Source organism: Pithys albifrons, chromosome 4 (genome assembly GCF_047495875.1).
Source record: "Pithys albifrons albifrons isolate INPA30051 chromosome 4, PitAlb_v1, whole genome shotgun sequence".
Taxonomy (NCBI): domain Eukaryota; kingdom Metazoa; phylum Chordata; class Aves; order Passeriformes; family Thamnophilidae; genus Pithys; species Pithys albifrons.
In genome coordinates, this window is record NC_092461.1 from 35,830,353 (window position 1) to 35,843,847 (window position 13,495).

The following is a 13,495-nucleotide window of genomic DNA, read 5'->3' on the forward strand; positions in this document are numbered from 1 at the left end:
TTCCTTTCATTCATTTTCCTTTGATTATCAGTACAACACTTCATTTTTGCACAATGTAATATTTTATTAAAGGCGCATTTGTAGTTAATAACATTTATGAAGAGACAGCTTTGACTGAAACTGCATCTGAATGTCAAATAATGAATGGGAATACCATATATTCATTAAAATTTGAATGATAACTGTATGTCTGTTAGTCCCCTTTATGATGGATATGGCCAGCAGCCATTAAAATACAGTGAGAATTCTTGTTTGCAGTCCCACAATGGCTGATAGTAACACTCTTGATAAGAATTTGCAGCTCAAGACACCAAATTTAGAAAAGGGATTATATTGTAGCTAGCAGCAGCTCTGAAGATTTAAATGTTACCATCATTCAGCCTTTCCTTTTCTTTTATCTTTTTTTTTTCATATGTATCCATACATGTATAGTAAGGATTTTACTTCCTCATAACTCTGTAGAGTTGGTTTCCTGCTGGCCCCTATTAGAAGTTAGTCACTTTTTGAATTTAAAATCTTAGCCCATATCCCCAGTGGTTTAAAGTTAAAAAAAAAGCTTTTTATCCTATTTTTAATCCATATGGTTCATAGAATTTAGAAATGGAAGTGCTCTACTGAATCATCTGGCAATTTTCTCCACCTCTCCATTATTTCTTTCTAGCCTTCATGTTTCTGGGCTTTTTAATGTTTACAGATGCATTGCTGCTGCCACTGTTCCTCTAGTTCAGTGATATGTGGATGTCACTAGGCTTCAACAAGAAGACTCATGTGGCACTTTGAACTTGGAGGAAAATACGGAAAAATCTTCTTAATAGCATCTATCCCAGAAAGTGACTTTGCTTAGCTTACAGTAAATATGAGGTGCTTCAAAAAATTTATTATCTGCAGAGTCTTGTAACTCATTGCTTAGACTTACAAAGCTGATGCAACAGAGGCAGTGTGTACAGTGGCTAAGATGACTGACAGAATTACATTCTTCATTTTGACCTTCAAAAAGTCACTTAATTGAGCTTTTGCTTCCGTCCCTTATCCATTCTGCAGAGCAGGGTTTATCTGAGCAGAAAGTGCTTACCAAGCACCAAGTGAGCACCTACTGTCCAGGACCCTGAGCTTTATCTCTCAAGCCTGGTCACATACAAAATAATAAGTTGGTCTTCTGAAGAAATAGGTTGTTGAAAGAACCACATATTCTTGAGGTTTTGACTGGCACAAAGAACTGGATTTCTTAAGGATCTGGCAAGCTGAGTTTAGCTTTTTCTTTTATCATTAAAGATATGGTCTGTTGACTTCACTGATTCTTTACCTCATTCCTGTGCTCAGTTCCAATCTGGCAGCAGGAGCTGGAAGACTCATATCCTTGAGCATTAAACAGGATGCAGTGCCTAATTATTATCTTGATTAAATTTGGTGATTAAGTGGTCTGTAATTGTCTGTAAGCTCAGACTTTCCAATATATTGCTGAAAGCCATGGTGACTGATCACCTGGTCAGGGTTGAGGTGGCATTGCGCTGATTAAATCTTACTTTAAAGGCAAGTGCTCACAGCTCCGTGTGCATTTAAGCTCTGTGGAAATTCTTTATATTTCTCTTTGCTGAGGGATATGTAAAAGTATATTGAGTGCAAGGCAGATAAGTAATAAATGTCAAGAAAGTATCTATAGAAGAATGTATTTTTAAAATATATTAACGACTCCTTGTTTAAATTAAGAAGACAGAAAAATACCAGATTCCTGATAAATTGCCAAAGTAAGTCCAAAATAACAAGAAAATAAATGTGTGCCAGCGGCGTAACTTCCTCTTGATGACTAAAGCGACAGTATTTTTAAAGCTAGGCAAGAAGCAATTTTAGGGGTGATTAAATTGAAATCTCTGTCTTTCTCTGTCCTGTCAAAATAAACCACACATGGATTTTAAATTTTGCTCCTTTCATATGCTATGGCATATTGATAAAAATTATAATAATAAAAAAGCAATACTCCTTATAACAAAGAAAAAAAGGCCGTCTGGTAGTCAAGTGTTCTTTTCAAGTTCTGTGCAACTTGGACTGAAAGACTGGAATATCACTCGGTAATAAGGTTGTGGAGATGAAATTCACTTGGATAAGTACAGAGCTATGCGACTTGACAGGCTAGTCCTAAAGGGCAGCAATCTTGGATCCAATAGTCTCTCTCATTTTGAATAATTGCTGGGAAACATAGAATCAAACATTTATTGCTGAGTACAGGTGCATTTGCTCTCCCTGGTGACCCTCTATCAGCAAATGTGCAAGACGATTTTATTACCAGGAATGCAATTCACACAAACTGTTTGCTTTACAGAATTAAATAACCCCAGACAAAGGACAGTCAATACTGTTGTTTTACCTTCTTGCATTTAAATGCAGTCTCCTGGATGGTTCAATAGCAAGTCAAAAGACAGAAGTGTTCTCTGTAATGATTCATGTAGAGAAATTTATCTTTGAGGAACAGCTCACAGGAGTACCAAAATCAAGGTGTTACTTTGCTGTGGAAAGATTCAGAGTATCACCTTCATCTGAGCAGACTGTTGTGACTTTTTGCTACGGGGAATTAGGCTGACTGGAGAAATCTTGGCTTTTTTTTTTTTTTTCAAACTGGAACGGCTGAGCAGTGGTAAAGCTTTGATTTTGCTGCCAATGCAGCATTTAAAGAGTGAAACCATATTTGTGGCCATGGTTGAAAGAGCTTCTGGGAGACATTTGAACCCATGCCATGAATTTTTGAACTAGAAACATTTTTCAGTGCAAGAGAAAATGACATCTCAGAGCAGCACTTGTCTGAGGAGGGGCTGTGATCAGTCTTGCCTTTGGGCACAGCCTTCGAGGAGACCAGTATCTCTTCATAGCAATTGAAAATAAAGGCATCTGGTGTCTGGCTTCTCATGATGACAGCACATTGCAATGTTGTGGAGGGACATTAGGAGCCCCTTCAAGTGCCCTTATTTGTTGTGCAAATGTATTCCGGCAATGTTGACTCTCCCTTGCTAGGGCAAAACTTGACTAAGCAGAGTCAGAAAGGTTCATGCCTTTGATCTTTTACTTTCTATCAACTTTAAGAGCAGGAGAGGGCTAAGGCATCCCACGGCTTTGTTGCCTTCATAAAACAGATACAGATCCAACACAAGACCCCAAAACTCTCAAATCTTAATTGCTGGCATTCAGATACATGCTGGTGTTCTCTGCCCCAACACTATCTTTTGTGCAATGATAAGGTTAAGGAAAAGAGAAGCACTATAAAATATATAGCTATAAAATATATACTGGATGTGATTGATAACACTGCATGGAAGAAAGAGTAAATTCTGAAATGCTGATTTACCATTCCAAGACTGGCAATTGTTTTTTTCTATGAGACTTGAACTGAGGAATATAAACCCTGGATGACAGCCACAGTAGGACTGAATATTCAGGCTATACCACCAGTCTATCCAGTTAAAGACAGCAAGCACAGAACAGAGCAGAGAAGCCATCAAAACTTAGCAGGAAGTCCTCAGCTGTTGCAGGTCTGTCAGTGGGGCAGGGATGAGAAGTCCTAGGGCTCAAGCCTAATCAGAGTATTCTAGGGGATTCATCCTCTGCATGGTTCAGGATCAAGCCTCCAGCTTCATGGAGAAGAACCAGCACAGGGCACAAGATGATAGCAATCCTGAACCATTTTCTGAGAGTCTAACCCCTGGTTTGGATCAACAGGTTTTGTTCTGAGTAAAGATAGGTGGAAGGAGATGTGTCTTCTCAGCACTCTGAGTATGTGCTCTGGCAGAGCAGTCTTCTCTACCAAAATTTTCTTTCTAATCATTTGTGAGATAAATAAACTGCAAGCATCACACAGAGCCAAATGAAATGGAAGCAATGGTAAAGCTGGTCAAGCTGACTGTAACAAGGGAACTTTTAAGTCAAGTTCACTTTCTCCTTCAAAAACCAAAAAAGTGTAAATGGAGACTAAGACATTGAAGATTAAATTTTTGGCAAGTGAGTTCAAACTGAAGAAATTCTCTTATTCACTCAAAAGCTCATGCTTCATGTCAACTCAGAAATGTACTGTTGGGACAGGTAAAAAGAGCTGCTTTCCAAAAATACACAGATATTATGTAATGAGCTTAGTTATGTTAATAAGTGAAAGACGGATGTACTATTTATTATCTGCTTTCAAACACAAGTAGACAGTCATACTGATGATTACTGATTTATTTATTCTTTTATGAAGGGAAATGTTTGAGGAAGAGCTGAATTCAGTGTTTAGTGTTCTACTTTTGACTCTACATTCCAGCTTGATAATCGATGAAAGATGTGTTTGTTACACACGTTATTTGAAGCCTTTCTGTTGGCTTTGTGCTTTGAACAAGGTCTGACAAGCCACATCAAGTGTCCTTCACAGGACACTTCCTCTAACAAGAGTAATACCTTTTTGGCAGGACCTGCTTCTGGAGTTCTCATCAAAGCGAATAGAGCAGATATGAACAGAAAGCCCTTGTCTCCATTCTGTTATTTTGGATTTTTTGGTCCTGATTCTGTTGAATATAGGAGCTTTCTTGCACATAATGTCCACTGTTGTAAACGGGAGCAGTACTAATATTCATCCTTAATTTTTTAAAACAGGACTTTGGATAAAACAGCTAGTGCAAATAATTTGAAATATTCAGCTGGCTTTATGTGAACTTGGAGCAGGCTCAAAATACCTAACAAGTGCAGCAGTGAAAAAAAATCTCTGTGCTTGTTGTCAGCTAATGTATCTCCTTTCCCTGCAGACCAGATTATTCACACTGCCTCTCCTTAGGCACTGAATTTCAGTGTCTAAATTAGTGGCCCAGTAAATGAGAATGAAGATCTATTGGGTTTGCATAGCCAGGTTTTGGCAGCAGGGGGACTACAGGGGTATCTTCTGTGAGAAGGTGCCAGAAGCTTCCCCCTTCCATGAGCCAGTGCCAGCCTACTCCAAGATGGACCCGCCACTGACCAAGGCCAAGCCCATCTCCAATGGTGGTAGTGCCTCTGGGCAAACGTAATTAAGAAAGGGAAAAGCTGCTCAACAGCAGCCAGAGGAGAGACAATATGTAAGAGCAACAACTCTGCAGATCCCGAAGTCACTGATGTCTGTTCCTGAAGGGCTGCACCCTGAGGAAGGGACTCACGCTGGGATGGTTCGTGAAGAACTGCAGCCCGTGAGAAGGATGCACATTGGAGAAGGTTGTGGAGGACTAGCTCCCTGAAGAGGAGAGAGCGGCAGAGACAACATGTGATGATAAGACTGCAGACTGTTCCCCATCTCCCTGTGCTTCTGGTGGGGAGGAGGGAGAGAAATCAGGAATGAAGTTGAGCCAGGGAAGAAGGGAAAGGTGGGGGAAGGTGTTTCAAGATTTGATTTTATTTCTCATTGTCCTATTTTGATCCCCAAGTTTAGTCTATTTTGCCTATGATAGTAAGTGGTGAGTCATCTCTCTGTGTCATTATCTTGAACCACAAGCCTTCCATTATATTTTCTCTCCCCTGTCCAGCTGAGGAGGGCAGTGACAAAGTGGCTTTGGTGGGCACCTGAGCAGTCATGGTCAATCCACCACAGCAAGGGTCCCCACATTGGCAGTGAGTCCCTGCACCATGGTTGCTCAGTGGAGGAATTTAACTTCAAAATTATAGCTGTGAGTTGAAAGCATGGTATTGAGGTGTGTGTCTCAGTGACAGACTGCAACTGCAAATCCTGGCCCTTATCCTGGCTGTTTGTGGGGTGCAACTCAAGAGCTTGCCCAAATCCATTCAGCTGCTCCATCATTGCTAGGTTACTTTCATTACCCTCTACAGGAGTACTGCTGTCTGCATAAGGAACCTGCAGCACCAGATTCATGACTTTGCAACCTCAGTGACCAAAAAGGAGTTGTGCAAATGTGAGTGGCTGCACGTGGCTTCTCTGCCCTAGAGAAAAGTAGTATGGAAGTTTGGACTTGCATGCTTGCATGGACGTAAATAAATAGAAAAAAACAAATACAACCCAACTTGATAATATGTACCCCTGTCACACTCAAAAATGCTCTTGAATAGGGTGGATAACAATAGCATGGTGTCTTCTAGATGCAGGTGAAGGCAGCAGATAACTATGGTGACTGGTGCCAGGCAAACCAGCTCCTGCTGCCAGGACCCAGCATGAAGCCCTGCAGCCCCTTTGCAGGCATCGCCACAGGTGACAGAATCGCAGCCAGGGAGCCAGCTGGTAGCTCTCTGTCTGTCTGCAGCTTACTTTATCCCGTAAAGGGTTTCAAATGCTTCCCTCCACCTCCCTTGCTTTTTAACAGATGGCATTGAAGGACTTTTACCTCTTTGTTCCCCAGGGTTTTTTAAGGCTCACCCTGCCTCTTGTCATGTCATAGGTGATGTCCCTGACAGCTGACTGCTCCACCAGACACCTTTTCATAGAATCATAGTGTTATTACGGTTGGAAAAGACCTCTAAGATTACTGAGTCCAAACATCTTTTTTTCCAATCTGTTACAGGGCTGCCTAATAGCCCCCTCCTCCTACCGCAGGCACAAAGCCCTTACCCGCGCCCCAAGCGGCTGCTCTGTCCTTCTGCCAGAGGCATCAGGGATGGGGCACATCAGAACCGTGGGAACAGCAATCCTGCCTCCCGGCTCAGCTCCTGCTCAGCTGCCTTTGCCAAGCAGCACTGCAATCCAGACTCAATTCCTGAACCAAAAGGCAGCTGAAGCAGCTCAGTGTTACCCTCTTCAGAGACCGGCTGTTCTCACCTGATGCTTGCAGCTAATCATAGTGACAGGAGCCATTGTTTATTTTCCTCCGTCCTTGTCTTCCTTGTTTTACGGAAAATTAGAGCAGGCAGGCAAGCTATCTATCAGCCTATAAATGCTGTGGAGTCTTTTGGCTTTGTGTTAAATAATTGTGCATTTTATTGCTATTTACACATTCATTTTCCTAGGCAATAAAATGCAAACTGCAGTCCTCAAGACTTTATATTTCGTATCTGTATCGTGGCAGCCACACAAGCTTCAGCAGCAGCATGCAGCCTGCTGCTGTAAACTTGATTTCTTATTTTAGTAGGTCTAACTTTCATTTATAATTAATGTCAGAGACCTTACACAGCAATGCCAATTATTGATTCTTTCTTTTTTTTTAAGAAAAAGAAATTACTTTTTTCTTATTACTGCCATAGAAGTACAATCAAGTTGCAGAGGCTAAACTTGTCCACAAGAGTAGAAGAAAAGGCTCTTAAAAACTGAGTTGGTGGTAAAGTTATAAAAAGCAGCATGCAACCCCTTGACTCTGGAGTTTGTATAGATGGAGATTATTGTATGGAGGGGCAGGAACAGTAATTCAAATTAGCAGCCCTGCTGGTGTCAGTGAAGGCGTGTGGGAATGCGAAAGATCTGCAGCAGGAGCCATTGTAGCCACTGCAAAATGAGAGCCTTTGGAAGTGGCAAGATGGTTTAATATTCCCAGCACAGTTGGGAAGAGAGTTATACAGGATCTCTGGTGATCCCCAAATTCCCTTTGCTGATAATGGAGGAGTGACTGCAGTGCCTGCAGTTTGTGCGCTGCTGGCAGTGCTGATGGGGTGCAGCACTTCCCATAAGATGATTGTAAATGAAACTCGGCTCCAGTCACCACAAACACAGGCACAAGGATGCAAATTGGATCAAAGAAGCCTTAAAATGCATTTTTACATTTTGAATCTCCTATTACCTGCTTAGTGCTAAGATTGCTACCCATCGATTTGCAAACTAAATGGCCCTTACCAGTAGCCTTTTTATGGCTTGTGCTTTTCCTTCAGTCCAGCTGTGGCCCACTATGCCAGGAAATCTGATGAGGGAGCCATCAGACTTGCAAAGAGCAGTGGAAACAGCAGCCAACTCCATCTTAAACTAATTTTCACTCCTACCAGGGACGACTGCCTAACAAGTGCTTGGAGGACCCAGGCTGAAACACAGCCCTGAAAAAGCTGCAGGTTGGAGGTATGAAGGGGCTGCAGAGGGTAAAGTGACATTTCTGCTATTATACCAGCTTCCCATTCCTACTGATGTACTTTCAAAATGCTAAGCAGCACTGGAAAAGGGAAGGACCAGAGTCTGTAGCAGAGTTGGGAACCAGGGATGGATGTTACATTTCTGCCTCAAGCTCTGTAAGGGTAAAAGTAAGATGAATGCCTACATGCTTACTCACCCCTTCCTCAGCTGTAAAGCAGAGCTGGCAACAGCATGTATTGTGCATGGCAGTATTTGGAGGGATTACTAAGAGAAAGGCGTGTTGTGAACAGTTGTCATGGGACTTGAATAACCTGCTTGTTTTGTGTCACCTTCCTCTCTGAGGGGTTACTGCTTCCACAGCAAATGAGAGCCTCGGTGGGTCAGGAAATGAAACTAGAGTTGATCAACCCATTTCTGTGACACTTTCCTAATGTGCTTCAAAAGCAGTAGCAAAGCCCTGTCTCAGCTGTGGGGTGTGTGATGTCTGTGCATGAGTGTGGCGAGAGATGCAGTCAGACCAATGCTGAATGTTCCTAAAAACAGGGGTAAATTGTGTGGTTTTCAGTTTTAGGAAGAGAAGGATTCTTCTCTGGCTACCTGTGGGCATTGACTGACAAAAATTCTGGAATACAACTCTCAAAACTGAAACCCCAAAAATCTCAGGTGGAGTACCCCAAATAGAAGCAGTGAGTGCTGTGGCTGTTACTTGTTTATCATTGCACAGTCACAAAGGCCACCTGGATTTTGTCACTTCAAGTCTGGCTCTTTTTTTTCTCTAGGACCGTTATGGTTTTTCTTTCTTTGATTGCTCATCAGGAAGACAACTCTGTCTTCATTTCTTAATTAGCTGAGTATTTCTGCACCCATTTGAAGATGTCTGGCCAACTTGAAGTAATGTGCAACACCTGCCAAGCCAAAGGCTTTACACACCCAGACTAGATATCCTGGAGACAGCAGAACATGTACACACCATGTGTGCTCTCACAGAGCCATATTGTCTGGGCTTGGGGAGGTATCACCCACAGGAACCTCACCTGTGTGGGGGAGGATGTTGCTGCCAGGCATCTGGTCATCAAAGGAGCACTGGTGGAGCTGCAAAAACTTCTTAATTTTCTCTTTTTGCTGTGAGGATGATGGGGACCCTAGCCACCAAAGGTACAGCTCAATTCCATGGGTTTTGTAAAGCTGTTTTTTAAAGAAAAATCAGTTTTTATCCTGTCTGTGTTGAACATTTTGAACTGTAAATCATGTTTCATCCCATGGATGTCATTGCAGACCCAACTCTACTTTGATGAGTTAGGCGGCACCAGGAACACCCTGGGGCCTGTAGCAATGAGACAAGGAGTAATGGTTTTAAACTAAAAGAGGGTAGATTCAAACTGGATGTAAAGAAAAAAAAATTATGATGAGAGTTGTGAAACACTGGCACATGTTTCCCAGAGATGTGGTAGATGTCCCATCCCTAGAAACATTCAAGGTCAGGTTGGATGGGGCTCTAAGCAAGTTGATTTTATTGCAGGGGCACTGGACTAGATGACCTTTAAAGGTCTTTTTGATCCAAACGACCATGATTCTAATAAAAGCTATGGGGATAAGGAAGAGCAATGTCTCCCATTTTTTCATCCCTTGCTGTAGAAGAGGGATTTTGTCATGGTGGGAGTTTAGTTTGGTTCAGACCAGCAGAAGTTTGGGCATCCTTTTGTGCCTTCTGCTCTCCTTGCATATAGCAGTGTGACCCATATAAGGGTTAATTCCAACGGTAAGCCCTGTCAGCAGGTCAGTAAACCTGCTCCCAGACCCTTCCTGCTCCCAGCTAATCCAGGCAAATCCTCTTTCCTTGTACCTTCTTTTTCTTCCATTAACTTGGAGTAAAAAGGTGAGGATGGAGGAAAGAAGGGAAAGTTATAGTAACACCCTTTAACAATTTTGGCATGTGCATGAAAGCAAACTCAGTCTCCCCAAAGTCCAGAGTGGCCCCTGCTGTCCCTATGGGCTGGGTACATACGCCTGTGCAGTCTGCTCAGCCTACATGCTTCTCCTCACTTTACCACCTGGACAATGGCATCCTAGAACTTACCCTGTCTTTCCCAGCATAAAGTCATGTCCTGTAAATAAGGGATGGGATCACAGGCTGAGCCTATTTCCCAAGCTGCCAGTATCTGGAAACAGAGGGACTTTTCTCCTGGGTTCATATAGTCTGGAGAAAAGGAGGCTTCTCTCTACAACTACCTGAAAGGAGGTGGTAACCAGGTGGGGCTCAGTCTCTTCTCCCAAGTAAAAAGTGATAGAAGAAACAGCCTCATGTTGTGCTAGGGAATGTTTAGATTGGATATTAATACTTTTTTTTTGTCACCAAAAAGGCTGTCAAACACTGGAACAGGCTGCCCAGAGAAGTGGCAAAATCACCATCCCTGAAAGTGTTCAAAAAACATGTGGATATGAAACTTAGGGATGTGGTTTAGTGATCACTTGGCAGTGCTGGGTTAACAGTTGGACTTGATGATCTCAGAGGTCTTTCCTAAATGATCCTATGGTTCTTGCCCTCCTTGCACTACTGTGCAAGCCAGGGTGCAGCTTCAGCAGCAGGAGGGTGCTCACAGACTCTGCAGGGAGATGCTTTGAGGTGATCCCAAAGTGTTTGGGTTTGACTCTGGACTGAAAGGATTGCAGTGCAGTGTTTCATCTGAAGGCTGGACTTGTTTCAATTTCTTCCTTTAAGATTGTTAATCAAATGGGAGTCTCGGGAAGCATGTTTTTTGCTGTTGTCATATGACCGTGTTTGTAATGGTAACAAATTGCTCAGAGAGGCAGGAGAATTTCCTCTACTTGTTTGCAGAGGAGTTTAAAAATCTTCTGTTAGTTGTGTGTAACTGGTTGGTGCTGCCTTTGCACGGGAGGAAACATCTCAGCACCTCACCCAGCTGAACCTCCCATGAGTCTAAGAACAAATGACCAGAACCAAAGCCGAACTGTCTCAGTTTCGGATGTCAGGCAGGAGCTGCACCTCTCTGATTGCGAGGGGTAAGCAGTCCTCTCCTCAGCTGCCTTTCTGGCTGACAGCTCTGTGAACAGAAATTCCTGCAGATCCTTTTGCCTCCATATGCCATGTGCTGTCACTGTGAGCCTTGTTGCTGTCTGTCTCTCTCCCTTGCCTCACTGATTCTCATACAAATCAGAGATACACCAAATCTGCTGTGCATGTAAACCAGAGCAGGTCAATGAAATTCAGAAGCAAGAAATACAGGAGCCTGTAAAATGAGAACAATTTCCATCAGCTGCAAGATTGGAAACATCTCAGCAGTAGTGATGCTGGTGACTCGAAACTTGGAAACTTCATCTTTTAAACAAAGATCCAGCAATCCACTGAGGCACAGGAGCCCCTGGTATCTACTCCCTTTTCCTATGGGTGGGAACTCCCAAGCAACAACCGTCACATACTAAATCAACCCCTTGTAGCTGAATGTGACAACACTTCTCATCTGCTTTTAGAGTAATTTAAAAGCAATGATACCCTCCAACGGATGCTCCATCGCCTCCATAAGAAGTCATAGGTCAGTTCTCCTCTGGGAATGTCTAAGTTCTGTTTGTAATGACTTCCCTTTGGATGCAGTCATTATTTCAGCATTCACTTTTTATTTTTGAGCAAGAAAGGCATATTAAAAAAAAAAGATTACAAACTCACCCTATCCTGTTTAAAACTAAGCCAAGCAGAACAGCATATTTTCCAGAGTTTCTTGGTATACAGTCCCCTGCAAATCCTTGAGAGATTTTAATTGAAGCTAGTATGACTTTTCTTTTTCCTTTGCTTAATAAAGGCAAAGCACATGTAAAAATATCATAGCTTCCACTTTGAAAGCAAACTTTTTGACACAAATGGGTGGCTCATTTCAGAGAAAACCCAAAGCCCCAGCTCTCTGCTGCCTGCAGTCATTGGGGATTGTTTTTAACACTGTGCCCATTAAAACTTGCCAGGAGCTTTATTGCTAGAGCAAGCAGTGACATTTTTGTAAGCCCCCTTTTAAAGGTTACCATGAAGTTTTCCATTGGAGTGAGTGAGAACAGAATCACACATTCATTGCAATAGTCATAAGTACAAAACCTTGCAATACCAAGAAAAACTTTCCTGTCCCACTGAAAATGGAAGGATGTTTTAGACTGGGAAAGGATATTGCAATGAGTATGTGATCCAGTTCTCAGTTGTTTGAATGGGAGACAGAATTTAGCTTTTTCATAGGTGAAAGAGTAAATTCAGGCTAATGTTTCCAGCATCTGACCTGCTACAGCTCAGTTTCTAGGTAGGATGTTAGCAGCACTGGAGAAGGCAAGACCAAAACAATATTGAATTGATCACCACTTTCTTGTGTTAAAATTTCTGCTTTTACAAAATCAGTGGATGATAATATGATGCAATTTTAAAATGCAAATTTAGATACTAAATAAATTAAATCTTCCTCTGATAATTATTTCTGTATGGCTAAGTGATACTTTGAATTTCTCTTTGAACCAGAGAGCTCTTAAATATTCAGGGATTTCTGGCTACTTTAGCAGCCTCCCTGTTTATGTTTTAGTCATCTAAGTAAGACAAATGGAAAAGATGCCGTAGTTTTGCACATGTCTGTCTGTGTTTCTCCAGCATCCAATTATCAGCACCCACAAAATTCAGTATTACCATTTTTAATGCACTTCAGGATGCCCAGCTGAGCAGCTGTATGTGCAGCTCTGATGTATGCAAATCCATTTTGCATGCAGCTCTTGACATATTTTCATATTCAGGATTATGAGAAGCCTTTTCTGTGCGTCTTTGATGTATGCTAATCTTTGTTTCTGTAAAAACACTTTAAAAGTCCAGACAAGTAGACAAAATTTCCTCTTTGCTGAAACCCGGTGGTGTTTCTGTACCCAGGGTCCCATACAGTCCCAAAGCAAAGCTTCTACTGATGGAACACTGAAGAGCCATATTCTTATGATCTGCTCCGGGCAGCTACTTGTATCCATCAGGTATTAGAGATAACCTGAGATGCAGCAGTCCTCTAGAGAAAAGGCAGCCTGAATCATTAATTTCTTTCTTAACTGTCAGCTCCATTGTAGGACAAAAACTGGAATGGAAACGTTACCATATGCCCAGAGGCTGGATAATGCACAGGCTGGTGCACACAGTATAGTTAGATCAAAATAGGTCAAGTAGGGTGCCCTCCGATACCTCTGACGAAGACAAGGGACATAAATGATCAATCAATAAAAGTTGTTGATTAATGGCTTTCTAATTCTGGCTTGTAACACGGTACATTATTTATCAAATATGTTACTTATATCTGTGATATATGTTATTGTATTATTTATAGACTTACAAACTTTCTATGGCTGACAAACTTATAGTCATGTGCATAGTAGTTGGAAAACTTGGAAGTATTATTTTGTACTTGCCATAGTTTGTATTGGCTGCCAGGTCCAGACTATGCTCAGATGCTAAAACACCTTTGAATTTAATAGTGGGTAGCTTGACACCTTTGTAGC

At 42.0% G+C, this 13,495-nt stretch overlaps 1 protein-coding gene across 4 annotated transcripts in view; it reads left to right on the forward strand.

Moving 5' to 3' along the window:
• Positions 1-13,495, forward strand: part of ST3GAL1 (ST3 beta-galactoside alpha-2,3-sialyltransferase 1) — a 78,750-nt gene that overhangs the window by 28,272 nt on the left and 36,983 nt on the right. The window contains exon 1 of one of the 4 annotated variants that reach the window (XM_071553803.1): positions 7,951-7,969. The exons of the other annotated variants lie outside the window; for them this stretch is intronic. The gene's annotated coding sequence lies outside the window, so the exon portion shown is untranslated. Of the gene's footprint in view, positions 1-7,950; positions 7,970-13,495 lie in introns of those variants that run through there. 4 annotated transcript variants of the gene reach the window in all.